This window comes from Halictus rubicundus, chromosome 3 (assembly GCF_050948215.1).
Source record: "Halictus rubicundus isolate RS-2024b chromosome 3, iyHalRubi1_principal, whole genome shotgun sequence".
Classification (NCBI taxonomy): domain Eukaryota; kingdom Metazoa; phylum Arthropoda; class Insecta; order Hymenoptera; family Halictidae; genus Halictus; species Halictus rubicundus.
The window spans coordinates 8573780-8588863 of NC_135151.1; the positions used below are offsets into that span (position 1 = coordinate 8573780).

A 15084-nucleotide genomic window follows, 5' to 3' on the forward strand; every position below is an offset into this window, starting at 1 on the left:
GAATCATTAGTATTAATGGAACGGAAGGTCAGATTGTATCCAGCGCGACTATTCAAAAGCTGGCTTAGTCGTTGCACGAACAATAAATTTACAAAGCGAAGATTCAAATAATATATCGTCTTATTTGGCTAAATTATATTTTTAAGTAATTCTGTGTTATTTGACTTCCATATGACAATTTCATTATTTAGCTTCCAAGTGAAATAACTCTGTATTCTATTTAATAATTTGATTTTTATATCTTATTCCAAGCAATTTATAATTTTGCTGAGTACTTTGTGGATTTACCGGAGTTCCTTGTCACGCCTATTTCTTGCAGTTCCAATGATTAATAGCAGATAAATAAAGAATTCATGAGTACTCGAGGGAAGCTAATTACATCCTCAAACGTTTCATAAAATCAGATCAATTATTACAACGGTGTCTTCGATATCGCAAATCAATTTCTATTTAATGCAATCTCTGAAGATGGTGTTATGCTATGCCGGAGTCATGGGTGACCCGTCGCTAATATGTACAATTTTATTCCGATATAAGGCGACGTTTCTCATTTCGAAATAAGAAAATCGCTGTCCCCTATTCTTCTTCTTCATTGAAATTACGACGAAAACCTACTACGAGTTCCATAAATAGCGGAGGCTACAGAAGAACTCGAGAAGAACGGTTATTTTTTTAATTTTCGATTTACCGAATATTCGTTGGATAAGAAATAAATATGTATGTCGCTCCTGTTTGCGGCAGCTTGGCAAAACGTTGCAACGACGAGTAGCAAACGGAGGACTCTCGAATATTCGCGGCAAGCTAATTGCATTTTCGCGCGATTCACACGATAGAGTCGGTTGCACGCCCAAGGGAGCACTTGATCAAGAATCACGGCATAAGAGGAGAACAAAGGCGTTGCTAGATAAAGTAAATTCCTCGTCGGTTAATATACGCCTTCATGACGCGCCACGTACGCTACGTGACATCAGTTGTCCTCGAGACTCCTGGAAGGTGGAAGTTCTCGCATGAAATTTCTTGTCCCGGAGATAGCTGCAACACTCTCGACACGTCGGAAAAGGCGGTCGCAATAAATAAGGATGTTATTACCTCAACATCTCATAAATTTTCATGAACTTAACGATCGGACGCTTCGCTAATTTGTTAAGACGAATCCGCTCCGGTAAAGCGAGCTCTAATGACCTGAATTATTCAGAGCTTCGCGTTTCTTTTTATTTTCTTCATTTTTTTCGCGATTCCTCCGTTTAACTATCGGCCCGCGAATCTTCGCGATTTCTTTCACGACTGAGGGCCATCGACGGGTTTCCTCGTCCGTAATAATTTATTATAAGAACCGGAAATTCTAGTTTGACTCTCGAGGCTCATTATTCGAAACGGGGGAGTAATATTTTTGCATAGAGAAATTTTTGCGGAAGTACATTCCTGGCGAAGGGTACACAAAATTAAGCGTTCATCGTTATTATGCTCGTTTTTATTTTCGCTTCCGAGTGAAAATTCATCTATTCGATATTTTACATCCCGCGAAATTTTCTGTTTCCCCCTGTAAATATTCTTGTGGCAATATTTCGCACTTCTCTCTGTGTAATTGGATGTAGCTGAGTAAATATGAGGTTACGAATAAACCACAATCGGTTAAAATTTGAAACGAAAGTGGATGTGTATTTAACGAGAATGTTTGTCGGCTATTACTCTACAATATTATTGCAAGCAGTTACGGAAATTAACACTGCCGAACTTAATAGGTACACGTTAGAGACTCATTATCGGGTTGCAACTTGCAACTCCAGCTACTTCTTGAATTACAGCTGCTAAACCAACACTCCAAGCAGCTTTTACTCAACGCACGAATCTACATGAAATATTACATTGCCCCGGTGAGAAAGGTCAAAACACGCTTGTAATATTCAGAACAGAGAAAAATCTACGAAAACGTCCAATCAAATGAATTATTTACATAAATGTACATCTCGTTTAACCCTTGACCCGTGACCCGTCGCGGTGGGGATAAAAGCTCGAGCGACCATATGTACAATTTTATTTATAAGATGACGTATTTTACTTCGAAATAAGAAAATCGCCGTCCCCTCTTCTTCTTCTTCATCCGAAATACGACGAAAGTCAGTCCCAAGCCATCGCCTTATATCGGAAGAAAACTGTAGTGGGTCAGAAATGACACCGGCATAGGCGTAAAACTCGCAGGAGTCCAAGGGTTAATTGAAATAATCAGAAGCAAAATTTCAAAGTATTAGGTTTCGCAAAAATAGTTGCGCAGGAGGTCCTAGGTTAATGTGTCGCGCATTTTTGCTTTACCTTTTCACGCGAACGACTATAATCGACGCGTACAGAAAGAAACGAAGTGTTTCGCCGTTTTGGGGAATGTACGAACGTTGATTTTAAAATTATGGAAACCGTTTTAAGTATCGTATTTCAGGAGAAAATGTTTGTCGTTAATTTGAACAAGCCGAGCATCGAATTTCTTTGCTGAGAAATTCACGAACAAGCCTGGAGGGAAATGGCTTCAGCGGATTCGCTTACAGCTCGTCGCAGAATTTTCGAGAAAAGATTCGGGCTTTTACTTATTTGCGACTCCGGGGCTTTTTCAGAGGCGCTCGGAGATTTAATATCAACAGGATATTTGACAAGCTTGTCTGGCCCGGTCTGAGTACAAGCTGGCAAAATACGGCGTGTTTATATGCCCGGCCTAGGGAAATCCGGGGGAATGATTACCCACGAGGTTTAAATTGCAAATAGACGCACGGCGAAAGGATATTCACGCGGAATCTAGATATAACCGCGAAAATCAGCGCAACGTACCGCGCAAATCGCGCTGCCAAATTAATAACTTTCTGTTCCGGCCAGCGAATTTCATTTCGCGGTAATGATATTCGAAACGCACCGCGTTCCAGTATCAGTTTCTCCCATAAGACAGACCATTAATCATTACGTATTACCTCGCGGAGTGCTTGTTCGTATCCGTGTTTCAACGTTTTAATATCGACGAATATTAATAGAATTATGGGCGATCACAGTCGACAGCGGAAATTTTTCGCACGATATTTCCGCCGACACGGAGAACCTGCATTGTAGCCTTCTGAGAAATTCAACACGTCTTACGGGCTTTTCTTATCCCGATGGCTCCAAAACATTCATTTCCGTAACACTTTTTCCCACAGTTATATTTTAGGCACACCACTCCAATGTAACTTGGACGAATTTTTGTACAGGCAGAATTTTTTGCACGGTATTCCCGCGGAAACGGACGAATTTTAAATTATTTCCTTCTGAGAAATTGCACATGTTTTATCAGTCCTCTTTATCTTTCTTCTGTTAACACTTTCTCGCGCGTTTATATTTTGGAAACACAGTGCCAAAATGACTTTCACGAATTTTGCACGGACGGAATTTTTGCTACTCATTGTTACCATAAATACACGAAATCCGCAATCTATAACAGAAACGACGTAACCAATTAATCGATTATAAATAAATATGTTTATATGGTTATCTTTATGTTATAAATAAATATGTTGTTTGTTATTATTAATGTTTTCCAGTATTGTTTTGAAGAAACCCTAAAAGTACCATTTTTCGATTGTGAGGAAACTTCTAGAGAAATATTAAAATAAAATGACAATTCTTAAACGTTTCAGTATGACCAAAATAGTCAAAATGCGGGAATAACGACACAATGCCAGCGATTGAGATAATAGATCTGGTTTATAATAAGTGATTACGTGAAATCAATTACGCTAATTCATAATGTGGCCGAGTGGAATACAGAAGTACCTATATAGCTGTATTCTCACTCTCCATTAATGCAATTTCGGTCGCTATCGATTTACAGTGCATCAAAAAAGTAATTCGTCTGCCTCCACGTAATCTAGAATGTATTTCTACAAATTCTAAATTTTCTAACACTATAAAAACCGATATTTGCTTTTTATACCGAGAAACAAAAAATTCGTTTTTCTATCCATATGCTACTTTTATACACAAAGTTGTATAGTAAAAACATAGTGACAACATAAAGATGTTTGTACCAATGTTGTCTGCCAAGGTGTTCCAATGTAAAAATTCACATTAATCTATTCTTCAACGTACAAATAACAATGCAATTTCAATTACTCTTAGAAAACTCGCTAAACACAACAAAAAGGAAACGTACTAGTAGACTCCGCTGTGCACTTCAGTTAGCGTAACAGAGTTTTTCATTTCTGACCCACTACAGTTTTCTTCCGGATGTATTTCGGATGAAGAAGAAGAAGGGGGGATAGCGATTTTCTTATTTCGAAATGAAAAGCGTCGTCTTATATCGGAATAAAATTGTACATATTGACGGTCGCTCAAGCTTATCTCCACCGCTACGGGTCACAAATGACTCCGGCATAGTATACGGAGGGTTAAACCTAATTTCCGAAATCCTAATTTCTTTGTAGGCTAGCTATTGTGTTATTAGAAATATAGTTCACACATACAAATACTACTGAAGTTAGATCAACGAAATACGTTAAAAAAGTTTTTCAAAATGCTTTTTTCTCTAATTTGACAGCGAGATGTCAACGATGTTTTGTGAGCTCGAACACAAGTAGTCTCCGCTGTGCATTTCAGTTAGAATAGCAGAGTTTATCCGGGGATTTCCATATTTCCTGGACAGTCGCCATTAAAAGTCAACTGTCCACGGCGAGTATCAAGAAAGCTATCGAACGGGCCCGTATCGAGCTGGAAGCCACTCGAGAAACGATTCGGAAGTTGGACGATTTCGAGTTAATCGCCGCCGATCGACGAAGAGGCGTATCTCTTCAATTTATTCCGGAGCAGCCGGCTTTTGTTGTAAGCGGATTCGAGAGTCCGTCGATTTGCTGGCGGAAGAGTCTGCCGCGGATAGAATTCATTCTGTTGTGCATACTATCGATTATTCACAGGTCCTATTCACCGCTCTTACGTGTCGTTTTGACTTTGAAAGCGCACTACCTTTCATTATCTGGGCGTTGACAGATCGACGCGGTTACGCGCGCACACCCAGTTTCGCTGCTGCGGATCAATTGTAAATCACTTTTATCGCGATCGGTATTAGCCTTAACCCCCCGGGAAGGCACTGTACTGCAAATATTTCAAAATTTATGCGACAAGGTCGGATTGTTCGATGCGATGCACTTCCATGCATTATTGTTTACTTTCCAGAATTACAAAATTGAATATTACAAAGTCTAAATCTTCGACCGGATACGGTAACATCTGCAACATAGCGCAACGTTGATTGTATCAAAAGAAAGCAATAAAACAACATTGCGACCTGACAATGTTTAACAACATTTCGAATGCTTTCGTTTAACGCTTTCGATTATTTGAATTGCCTTTAACAGAATCTCCTCTTTTTGTTCTGATATGCATTGTCAAATGTTTATGAAAATTTACAAGAAATTTTGTTTTAGCATTCGTATCTGTGCATTTACATGCTCAAGTACGTACAGTGACGTATACAATGAGTTCTCGATATATGTCAACAACATGGGCCTTGTCAGCGACGTGTATCGTCCAGGAGACATACCCGATTTATGTTATGTTTACACTCCTCGGCGTCCGAGGCCTCTCAAGTTTTATGGCCCCTCACGGGATATACCCCGCGGTAGTGGGGATAATTCCGCGACGTTTATCATCCAGGCCTTTGCGACATATATAGAGAAATCGCTGTATACTCTTTGTGAGTACTCTTGTGCTATAACGTTGATCGATAGCATTGTGATGTGACTTTTCATTTGATCGTGCAACGCAACGGGATATTAATTAATGACGTGATCGTTAATTTTTCGTCACTTCATGGACCACCGGAAGAACATACAGAAGAAGTGCCCTCTTTTGAAACTTTTTTTTCTACAGAGTAGAGCGAGATTTATAATGGCACACATTCATAATCTCAGCTTAACTCTTAAAGGATGGGCTGAGCAGATTTACATTTTTCCATGTCATGCAAGCGGAACGAGTCGTGCAGATTTATGTTTTTACAGAGTGGACGATTGCTCAGCGTTTCTTCGTTTCGACGTTTAAGCGTGTATGGCTTCGGTGAAATTACAATGCTTTAATTTTTCCTGCTAAAATTCCGTGAAACGGCGGGCACGGAATTATAAAGAATTCTTTCTTCATTATTTATTGCAACAACACGTTTTTCAAATATTGAGGATTATCTTTTCACTACTTGTCTGACAGTAAATATTCCAAATACATTAAAAGTGCATTTTGAGAATGGGAACAAATTTTCGAGCGATTCATTTTGTGTTACAATAATGAAGATATTTACATACGTATACATTTATATTTGTGCAATTCAATAATCAAATTCTGTTTGTTTTTTGCCAGCATTCTTGTTAATTTTATACCGTTTAAATGGCGTGAAAGGAAAATCCACGCAAAAATACATTGATTTATTCGACGAACTTGCGCGTGCTTTGATTAGCAAGTGGAAATATTTTACGAATTATCACATGCTCCATGTTTCACTATATTAAATATGTACATCACTTATCAATGCGTACCATTAATTACGATAAAAGACAGGACATCATGCCTTAAATGTTCCATTACAGTTTCGGATAAGCCTAAATTTCAATTTTAAATATGTTTTCTGGGAAATGAGTTTAGTATGATGAACTATGAATTTTAATGGACTACGCGAACGATGTTATTAATAATCCAATGTGTCAGTTCTTCTTCCCATAGGACGCGCACGGTCGTTGAAGAGAATGAACACTAATTTCTTGCCGCCGCGTGCTCAGTTTACCGCCATTCATCAGTATATTAGAAAGACCTATGTATATCGATGTTTTGTTACTCTCCTCATTAATTCCGCTTTTGTACGTCGATAATTAGAAATATATTGTTAGCCTTCCGTACGTATTATTTACCGCTTTATCTAATCTGCACAAATATTGGAACATATTGAGAAGTATATCACAGAAAACTAAAACCGTGTTTCTTCTTTGCTCAACTGTATGAAAATGATCGACGAAGCGTACGCAAAGATTCATTGTCTGAGCATAACAAAAATTATACAGTGATTTTTCTATAAATGTCGGCAAGGCCTGGATGATAAACGTCGCGGAATTATCCCCACTATAGCACGGTATATCCGAGGGTTAACAGACCATTTTTACATGTATATCTCTAAAATTATTATAAGAATCAGCAAATAGAAATCTTGATGTTAAAGAATGGCACGTACGTAAACACCATTTTCATTCCCTTTGCTATCACAGTAGAATATTGAACTGCCTACCGTTTAACGAGAATTTCATGAAATCCAGCTGGCGGTTGTACTTCTGAATTTTACGGGTTCGTGCCTCCATTATTCTAAAATTCACGGCACCGGCGCTTCTGGCGATGCGATATAGGGGTTCACAAAATCGCGAACTTCTGATTACCTCTCATCAGAAAATAGTGATAACTCGGGCGTAATTACGGGTCATGGTCGCACAGGGAGCCAATTTCACACGTACAATCATGCGTGTCCTAAATTCCCGACAGCGTTGGAAACCAATCCAATCACACAGAATTCCAGTGGTGACCGATTTGGTAATATCGAACTGGCTCTTCGAGTACAGATGCTCATTATTCCTTCCTCCTACTGCTTAATGCCACGTACATACCTCTCATTGACCGATAAATCTGTGATTCCAATATCGAAACGTGAACAACTGATAAAATCGTTCCCCCTATCGAAATATTCTTATTTTCCAAAATCGGTACGTACTCATACCTTCCGTGGCATAAACGTCTGTACCACCGAACTGTGACCTCCATTTCGGTGAAAAATATTACGTGTTACGATGAAATTAATCCTCAAATTGATGAGGAACAAATGTATTCAGTTCAGATGATATTTTTCATTACAATTTACTAAATTTGCCTATATATGTACGATCATGAAAGTCGTTTTGATGATTTAACGCGATCCAAATACCTCGAACATTAACAAAAATTTGTAAGGTAGTGCTGGGAGAAAGACTTTAGGACACTGGATACTTATTTTTACTTAAAACTCATGTACACATTGAACATCGAATTTCAGCTTATTACATGGTATAGCCGGACAAGATGGTCAAAAGTACCCCCAAACCAAATTTGTTTTTTAGCTACACCATTCGATAGGGCTCCCAAAGAAACCCCTCTGTGACAAGTTTCAAGTTGGACTCTGTGAAGTTTCAGTGTGATTGAATTTTTACGAAACTGGTTTCTCCAATACTCCAATGCAAAATATGAATTTTTTAGACATTTCCAATTTTTTTTAAACATGTTCGTATAATCCGAAAAGTCTGAAAAAATACACATTAATAATCACGATGAGACACAACTAAAATAATAATATAAACGTGGTAGTCTGAAAACTTCAATGTAAAATCGGTAATTTTATACTTCCAGATTTAAAAAAAAATTGATTTTGCGACCAAAAATTCTGATATAATTCACTGTCATGCGCACTGTTAGGTAGAATGTTCGTGAATTTTTTCGTATTTTTTTGTTGAGCCGAACAGAAGAAATAGAGCATAATTCACTAAACCGTGCTCACCCTATAACTACCCTTGTGGTAGGGCCACCGACTTGAAACTTGCCACAGAGGGGTTTCTTTGGGAATCCTATCGAATGGAGTGGCCAAAAATCAATTTGGTTTGGGGGCACTTTTGACCATCTTATCTATACCCTTTTGGTTTATACTCAACAACATAGATAAAACAAAATTTCTGGAACTCGAAGAATTCTTTTCTTTAGAAATCGACATGTCCAGTTTCGTCTGTATTTTTAATTAAGACTTAAAGGGCCAAGGGCCACGGAAGTAAGTGTACGTGGTTAATCCATATTAAACTAAATAACGCGTGCCGGCAACTTGGTCATTTAATCTCGCAGGTGTGTAAATTACAGATGGTGCGGAGTCGGTCGCAGGGAGAAATTGCACGTCACGTTTCGCAATTAGCAAACTCATTAACGGCGGATAGGTATTGGTCACGCTTTGGGGACCTGGAAAAAAAAGAAAGAAAGTCGAACAAGTATCCTGCGGAGCCGTTTGGAATGATGACCGTTCGGTAATTACTAACCGCGGTACCTGAAGCTGATCAAATTTCGCGTATTTTGTCGTATAAATTCGCAACTCTCAAAATGCCAAAAAATCGAATTTTTAAGACGAGAAATTCACTGGTTCGAAAGTTATGCGTGTGTAAAGTTGAGATTCTCCGGTTTTCATCTTCCACGTTCATTGTGGACGATATACACCTGATTCAACCGCGATGTACTTTCAGTCCGAAGAAGTGTAAATTCGCCTATCCTTGCGTCTTCATCATCATTGCGTTTTCCACGCGTGTTCGCGTGCTATCGATTTGATCCACTTAATTCCGAGCTCACCTTCGTTCCCACGAGCCACGGAATATCCGTGAACCATGGAGATGCACAATCTCATGCGCAAACCGTAATAAATTGCAATCATGATACCATAAGTTACGTTCCAGGATTTATGCAACAAATTGCTCTACGTGTACACGAGGGGGGGGGGGGCGTGGCCGCCGCCGCGCCCACCATAAAATTCCACGAATTTGTTTTTCAACGCACACCAAACACCGTATATTGTTGGCGCAACAATTTTTCAACACGGCAGATTAGACGATGCGGATTTACCGACCGGCCTGGGAAAATAAAATGTCGCCGAGTTGCCGGTCTGAGCGAAATGGTGGTCGTTCTGTGGGAAAATTTCAATAGGAGATACGGGATACGGGGTTTTCTTGCGTCTGACCACCGCCGGATGTTTCTACTGCTGTCCGTATTTATGAATGTAGCGAGTGCGATTATCATCCGCGCTGAAGACAAAAGTTTTATGTGATTTATCATAGCGACCACAGCGTTCCGTGTTTTTCAATTGCGTTCTTGTGTCAGTGGTATATTAATCCTTGTGTTAATGGCACATTACCGCGTATTGCATTCGTGTATGGATGTTTATCTTTGTGTTTGCGTACGAACTTATTTGTCCGGACATGTGGATAGAGACGGAACATTTTTAGTTCGCGTTATATTCAGAATGCAACTTTTTAAAATTATCTTTACGGATAAAAGTACTGTGCACGAGGATATTAGGTCAGCTGGTGAACAACAGAGGGTGCAATCAGCAGGGCTCTCTTGCCGCCGTTGTCGGAAGTTGTTTTGCGAAACAGAAATTGCTGGTAACTAAACTTTTTCCATCACTTTCATGCATAAAATTAATGTTTCAAACGTGTCCTGCATATTTAGCAATAATTAGCACGTATATTCGAAAATAAAGATTTTTGTATATTTTTACGTGTCCCATTAATCAAACCCAATCATAGTAGGAGCTGGAAAACAGAAATATATCCCAATTTTCTAACATAGACATTTCTCTTTGGTATAAATTAAAACATATCATTTTGATTATATCAAAGATTATTACTAATTATAAATACCTTCTTACAAACTTGACGCTACTAGATTGTCAGTACCTCATAAATTTAAACGAATCATAAAACGCTTTTATGGTTCTATTTACCATAAACGGTCAAATCGTTACCGTCTAATTATTAGCCCTCAGTATGAGCTATAAATCCATTTGCAAAAGCGTTTCTGCTAGCTTAACTGCTTCATACGAAATCCTCATATATCCGGGCAAATGAGTGTCGACATACGTTGTACATGAAACATCAAGCATGTATATATATACATATACAGAGGGGCATATACGTGGTACATTTAGATGTATTTTTGATTCCGAAAGCCATTCCTATTCTGCTTCCGGGCTCTCGAACTGTCATAGGATACAAACATTTCTTGTCTATATATATATGTACATAGCACCGTTCTATTCCCAAGGATGACAGAAATTCAATGACTCGTTAGACATCGATTTAGACGAACGAACCTCGTAAATCCTTCATCACAGAAACACTGATCAATTTTGTCGAAGGGAAACACGCGAGTCGATTTTGAACCTGTATCGGGGCCTTTACAATTAATACCGATTACCAGAATTAATTGCATTAAAAACAAATATCATCGTTGTTAATACGTATTCTGCCTTGATATCTCCTATGGTATTATCCCGGTTATGCAAACACAACAATTACATTATCAAATCTTGCAAAACGAAGTACAGTGATTTCTCTATATATGTCGGCAAGGTCTGGATGACAAACGTCGCGGAATTATCCCTACTACCGCGGGGTATACCCCGCGAGGGGCCACGAAGCTCGAGACGATACACGACGCTGGCAAGACCCGTGTTGTTGACATGTATCGAGAATTCACTGTACAGAAATACAATACTTTTTCAAAACTCAAGATGTATTTAGAAAATGAAAATGAGGAACACAAAAGTGACAGTGTCCTAGCAATGTTCAAATTATTTCTCGGCATGAATATAGAGAATACCCCAACAATGTAACTCAGATTTGGGTAATCCTGATTAAGTCCTCATTGTAACCATTTGATTCTCATCAGCGGTGTTCGCTGTCGCAGACGACAATAACGAAACAGAAAATGGTAACAGACAAGATACCTCGGGTGCCCGTGTCTAACCAACAGAGCTGCTCATCGGACGTACGAAGCGAAACGCGATAGCGCCCGGTCACAGTCGCAAACAGGAAAGTATATATAAAACGGTTATCGTTCGTCTAAGCAGTGTAAGAGGACGACGCAGATGCAACGTGAATCGTGCACGCGCGGGTGGTTGGCGGTCGATGCGCCGTTGCAATCTCATTTACCGGGTGGATGGCGGGTCTCATCCTCACCTCTCAGCTCAATTCGTTAGTGTCAGGTCAATTAAAGCGTAGACAATGCCGCGGGAGACAGCGGCGCGCGGCTCCTTATACGTAAACTTGCCTAACAAAGAACAAAGTGTAGCCGCAGACACACAGCTTGTAACTTCTTCGGCAAGAAGCTACCGACGACTAACGTCATAATCCTTTGTTGCGTAACGTTCGCGGTGAACAAGGGTGCAGACACCCCTGAGAACCCGTGAGGACTTTGCCAGTGGATCCTGCCTTCAAAGACTTCGGCTGCGTGACTCGGGCTTGATAAGGAAAATCAGCGTTTCGGTACCTGACAGGATTAACGATCGACAACAATAGGGGGTGGGGGGCGGCGGGGGAAGAACTATAGAACGAGAGCAATCGAGTTGTTTCCGAAGTTCACCGCTCGAACTTTAGAACCCAGTTTGGAACAACAATCGGAAGAAGACAGATAACATACGTGGAGAATATCGATTCCGCTGGCTGGATAGAAGAACGCGGTAATACCGTATTTTCTGTTTGCCGGTCCTTTGGGGAGCACGGGCCGGGTAACGGGGCCGCGAAAAACTCGAATTTTCGAGTTGCTTTCTGGCAGTTTAATCTCGAGCGTGATGTATTACGGTATCGTAGAATTTCTGGACATCTGGCAGCCTTATGCGCATCAGTCGAAGTGTTTAGAATGATATCCTTGAATTAAAACGAAGTTAATTGAACCAGTGTGTTCAAAATTTCAAACTTCGACATATAATAGAGATTATGGAACGAAAAAATATTTCTGGTCTACCGTATCCATAGTGATCAAATCGCGTGAGAAAGGCAGTAGTGGAAGTCAGACTTTATGAGGCCAATAAATTGAAAGCTGTGCTTGCGAGTTACAAGCGGCAAAGAATTTCAAAGAAAGTGACGCTCAAAGTACCATCGCATAGCACATAGTTCTTAATTAAAGCGAACAGTTATTTACATTCGCAAGCCGGGATACCTTCTAATTCGTCATTTGTCAGCGGAACGGTTGGTTTTTCCTGCGGCGAAATAAAGACAATGTAGACGACACAGTAAGTTGCAGTCCCACATCTTACACTCGAAGTCACTGAGAGCAATAAGCAGCCGCAGACCCCGTGTACACCGAATATGAGTTTCCTGGTTACAAGCACCAAGCAGTTCCATATTCTACGGAACGTAATATCAGTGGAGAGTAACAGAAGTAATAGAAGTAGCGAGTAGCGGTGCACCGAGGGCGTGTAACACACAGACCGGGCAGGTACGCTCGTATAAACTTTAATAAATACAATTGTTCGATTTTTCGTAGGGGGGTGGGGGGATGAAGAGACTCGGCAGACGGCTATAAGAAAAGATTGTTGCCTATAAAGTCCCCGCGGAATGCAGAATTCTGAAATACCAATTGGCCGCGATGGCGGCCTGTATCCTTTCCATTTTCGCTTCGCTTTATCACGGTGCGACGTAGTGCCAGGATATGCTGCGAATGGAAATGGGAACGCGCCACCAAATTTCATGAACGCATTGTTTCTTGTGTCGAATATAGCCTAACAAGTGTAGTGGTCCCGATAAAATTGTTTGATACAACACTGCGTTAATGATTTTTAGAACGTTTTTGCAATAATTGAATCTCAGGATGTTTAATGGAGATTAACTATTTTGGGTGTTTTCGCACATTCGCAACAAAGTCACGCCGCATAGGTACCCTCATCCGAAATACGACGAAAGTCGGTCCCGAGTCATTGTCTTATATCGGAAAAACTGTGTTAGTGAAATATCGGTGCGGGTCAGAAATGACTCTGGCATAGGCCTAGAACTCGCAGGATTTCGAGGGTTAATACGCCGCGGCACGATGTTAGCAACAATAATAGTAGTGACAATGATAAATGTTTTTTGTCATGTCATACGAAATGAAATGAATGATACAAGATGCAGAGTAACGAAGTATAATACGTTAATATCAATACAAAATATAGATTTCATTGATACGGAGGGGAATGTAATTGAGGAATTTTTAAGAATTCTTAAATTCTTTAAATTTACATTGTTAATTATTACAAGTTGCATTGGTCTAGTCTGATATTTGCGATTCAATTTACAGAGCATAAGCCATCGCATTGCTGCGAAAAGAAAAATTTCTATGTGATTGAACGACCAAAATCAATTTTATACCAAGTTTTAGGGTATCATTTTAAAAGAGAAGCTTTAATCCTTATATCTACGGTCTACGAAATTTTCCAATATTTTCGGAGACGTTTCAAGTTGTAGCATTTCCGAGATGAAATGTATCTTCAATTTTCCGATGTCGCGCAAAGACATTTTAGAAGAAAATGAACGATGGAAAAAAAAGCTTTAAAACGAGTCTAACTGTATCGTTGGGCAGTTTCTTTACAAAAATATTGGATTGTTCGGAAAGTAATTGCGTTTTTTCCCAACAGAGTACGTAACTGTATTTTTTCGCACCCAACTTCACATTTAAACCGCATTGTCATTATATATTTTGACAGCTGATATAGCAAGGCATGTTTGTAAAAAAAGTTTGTTTGATTCCGCGCAATAGTTTTTGTTTGGTGCCCTATCAAAATATGGAAAGTCAAAAGCAGCATTTTCGGCATATTTTACTTTTTTACTATCGAAGAGGTAAAAATGCTGTTCAAGCAAGAAAAAAATTATTCGACGTGCATGGAGAAGATGTATTCGTTTGCAAAATTTCGTTCCGGCAATTTTGATGTTGAAGATGCACCACATATAACTGCGTAATTGGGTATTTTGGTATTGCACCAAAATGGAGAATATATTATTAAATAAAATATTTATACACTGTAAGAAAATCGTCTTCCATTTTCACCAAAAAAATTAAATTACTTTCCGAACAATCCAATATAATAATTTAAATGACGATGATTTGTCTAAAATGGAAAATATAGTGTTTAGACACATTTTGGAGCCATTGCAGGTGATTGGTACGTATCTGGCAGGTTTCTTCCGGAAGATAGTAGGCTAATAAAGGGATAGGAGCATTTCCAAAAGTGTAATGGAATCCGTACTGGATCACGCAGCAAGTTAAATACAACTGCTTAAACATCGTTGCGGGGAAGCATCCGAGCTTCTGTCACGTAATATCTCGAGACGAGAAGTAACGAGAACATCAACGGCAACAGCGGCGCATAATACGCGCGTTACAAGCTACCGTCATTCATGATATATGCGGATACAAAGAGAACAGGGGCGTCTATAGGTTATTCAGGTACTCCATGCTGGGTGGAATACCTACCTTGTTCGCTTTCCTACCTATACCGCACGCGTGCAACCCTTT

General features: G+C 39.6%; 1 protein-coding gene across 1 annotated transcript in view; it reads left to right on the forward strand.

The window, feature by feature from the left end:
* Positions 1-15084, forward strand: part of Nachralpha6 (nicotinic acetylcholine receptor alpha6) — a 471989-nt gene that overhangs the window by 68271 nt on the left and 388634 nt on the right. The gene's annotated exons all lie outside the window — the stretch shown is intronic.